This window comes from Juglans microcarpa x Juglans regia, chromosome 6D, assembly GCF_004785595.1.
Source record: "Juglans microcarpa x Juglans regia isolate MS1-56 chromosome 6D, Jm3101_v1.0, whole genome shotgun sequence".
Lineage (NCBI taxonomy): Eukaryota > Viridiplantae > Streptophyta > Magnoliopsida > Fagales > Juglandaceae > Juglans > Juglans microcarpa x Juglans regia.
Genome location: NC_054604.1, coordinates 19,870,298 through 19,874,080, shown reverse-complemented (window position 1 = coordinate 19,874,080; position 3,783 = coordinate 19,870,298).

Below are 3,783 nucleotides of genomic sequence, written 5' to 3'. Positions count from 1 at the left end.
AACGATTGTGTTATGACTGCCACTGATCTAATTAATCGGACCCCTTCTCCCAATCTCCAAAATCAAACACCATACCAACTTTTATTCAAAGTAAAACCATCATATAGCCACCTAAAAATCTTTGGTTGCCTATGCTATGCCTCCACTTTGACAATTCATCGCCACAAGTTTGACCCTCGTGCCAGAAAATGCATCCTTCTTGATTACCCCTTTGGAGTAAAAGGTTATAAATTATTGGATTTACAAACCAAATCTGTTTTTAACTCTTGTGATGTTATTTTCTATGAACAAGTTTTCCCATACAAGACTGACATTTCCATTCACAATCCCCTCATTACTCTCGGCCTCAACACTACACCTCCAACAGATATTACCTCCTCAACTCACCAACCAGAAATCAATCCTCTTGGCTTAGACTCTATCCATCCACCAAACATTCCTTCACCAATTCATCAACCAGAAATCACCCCTCACGGTTTAGACTCTATTCCTCCACCAGATATCACTTCCCCACCTTAGTCACCCCTTCCTCAATCACCTATATCCACCTCTTCTTCTTCTCACATTTTCCAAACACACCAAACAGCTCCTCGACGATCTGAAAGACCCAAGAAACAACCTACCTGCAGGATTACTACTGTCAACAAGCTGGTGGGTCTTCCCCTTCACTAATATGCTCCCAAGAAGAAGGTACTTCACATATTACTCATCCATATCCCTTATCACATGTCATTTCACATGAAAAATTATCACCCCAACATGCCATTTTTTCTGCTTCCATCATTAAACAATTTGAACCAACATCATATAAACAAGCTGTGCAATCCTCTGAGTGGCGCAAAGAAATGGACAGTGAAATTGTTGCTCTTGAATTAAACAATACTTGGGACATTATTGATCTTCCTCAAGGAAAACGACTATTGGATCCAAGTGGGTTTACAAAATAAAATACCATGCGGATGGCAACATTGAAAGACACAAGGCACGTCCCGTTGCCAAAGGATACACACAACAAGAAGGACTTGACTATCATGAAAATTTTTCCCTCGTTGCCAAGCTCGTGACTGTCAAAACTCTCTTGGCTATTGCTGCTATTAAAGGATGGGTTCTTTCATCAATTTGATGTTCACAACGCCTTCTTACATGGAGAATTAGAAGAAGAGGTTTACATGAAACTCCCTTTGGGATACTTGGTTAAAGGGAAAGACAGTGTGCAAGTTGAAAAGAAGTCTATATGGCCTTAAACAGGCTTCTCGTCAGTGGTATGCTAAATTCTCATCATCCTTACTTAGCTTTGGTCTTATTCAATCTAGAACTGATTATAGTTTTTTCACCAAGCAATCTAGACATTCTTCCCTTGCACTAGTCATATATGTTGATGACATAGTCGTGGCCTCTAACGATCCTCAAGCTGTTTCAGCCCTCAAGAGTTTTTTGCACACCAAATTCAAGATTAAAGATCTCAGCACACTAAAGTATTTTCTTAGGTCTGGAAGTGATGAGAAATTCCACTGGTATTCATCTCTGTCAGTGTAAATATGCACTTGATATATTGCATGATTCTGGTCTCATTGGTTGCAAACCAAGCACAACACCCATGGACTCTAATCTCAAGCTCTCAAAAGATGGAGGTACTCTGCTTGACGACCCAAGCCTATATAGGAGACTTATTGGCAGACTCCTTGTAACGCCCTAGTCACCCATGGGTCAGAGAGTTCCTTCCTAACACTTAAACTCACCTATCAACAATATAAAAAATAAACTCCAAATTCCCAATATTATATAGAAAATTCGATTCAATCTAATTTCCTCAATATAACAAATTTTCTAAAATGCCATGTCATCATAACACAATAAACTTTCTTAATAAAAATCAACAATACTCATAAAAAACTTCCTATGCTTAAACCACTATACGTAAATCATCTCACCCAATGTCTCATAATCTTGATCCTCAGCTGAACCATCAAAATATCTGAAAAATATTGTGGAGATAAGGGGTGAGTTATCAACAACTCAGTAAGCGGAGAACATATACTAGCATGTAAACATGAGCATTTATAAAGTTCGGTATGCAAAACAAGACATTTACTTTCAGAATGCAGAAACAACATATTTTCGTTCATAATGCAAAAACAAAACTTGTTACAAAACATCAGAGTGAAATTTTTAGAAGACAAACTTGTTCCCAAAAAGAAAATCCTTTGGCATATCCAAAATGAAACATTATATTCATATCATCTCATAGCATCACATTGGGACAAAAACCATGTTTAACCCCCGTGGTAGGGTTATAAACCACCATTATACCCGTGGCTGGGCCGTATACCATGTTTCTCCCCTGTGGTAGGGTTATAAATCACCATTATACCAGTGGTTGGGCCTTAACAGAAACAGAACGGAACATCATCGGAATCAGATCACATTCAGATACAGAATCAGAACTTCATGCCAAGGTTTTCAGACGACACATCATATCAAAACAAAATACTGAATAGCTTCAGATCATTTCACACGCTCGAAATAAACAGTGACCAAAACATCTTCATTTATTCATAGCAAAAACTTTTAGATTTTCAGATTCGCTCTTTTTGCATAATTCAGAAACAGAATGCACAAAAATTAGCTCATGTCTACACTAGTCATAACAGAAAATACTTCCCCTTATATAGAATTTATGGATATGTAGAATAAACATCTGAGGTCATTTTCAATTTTTTTTTCAAAAAACAAACATGCTTATTTTCAAAGTCAACTTCATTTCATTTCTTTTATGCAAAACTAGTATATGAACCCCGCTTACATTGACTTTTTAGCTTGTCATAAATTTTCCACAACAGTACTGAACAATTGTCAATCGTCACATATAAAAATTCATGTAACTTCAATAAATCTCCATTGAACAGATAATCTCATATTAGACCTGAAGTACCTATTTTAATTCCTCAAAAACCTAAATTTCTCTAAATTCTAAAATACCATCACTTCCTAAATTCCTCAATATCCACATAGCTATTAAACTCAGAATATTTCTAAAATTGCATAATAATATTAGTAATAAATACAATTATGCGATCAAATACATTTCTGGTTTAAAGACTCATTAAAACAAAATTGTTTAAAGTAGGAAAGCAAATATTTCATTTAATAAAAAAAAATAGACTAATTAGTTTCTCTTTAAAGAGTTCAAAATAAAATTCTTGCACTATTATGTTCTTCTAAAAAAAATATATATTAGTACTAATAATATATTTCAAATATTTATTTAATCTGTATTTAAAACAAAACTCATACAAAGTGAGTTTAAAATATAAAAACTAAAACACGAACAACTTATAATTACTCTGTTAAAAGCATCAGTATACTGACTTAGTAGTATAAGTCCAAACGTCTACGTCTAAATAAAAAAAATAACATGCACGTAATATAAAACTCATGATTTCAGACCCAATATACATAAACAGCTCATTAAAATATAAATCCATTAACCTAAACATCCGAAATAATATATTTGAAAACATCACAGGGGCAAAAATGGTAATAGCACAATCTATTAGGTTAACTGAGACACAAAAAATATTTCATTTTACGTAACTTATCACAAAAACAGAGCGGTGGTAGCAGCACTTACCCAAGGAAAACTAAGAGGCAGCGGCACCGTGGGGGAAAGAGGTCGCGGCAGAGTTGGGTTGCGGTGGATGGTGGTGCTCGCGATGACGGGGCACTGAGAGTGAGAGAGAGAGAGAGAGAGAGTAGATTGTGGGAGAGAGAGAGGGAGGCTTA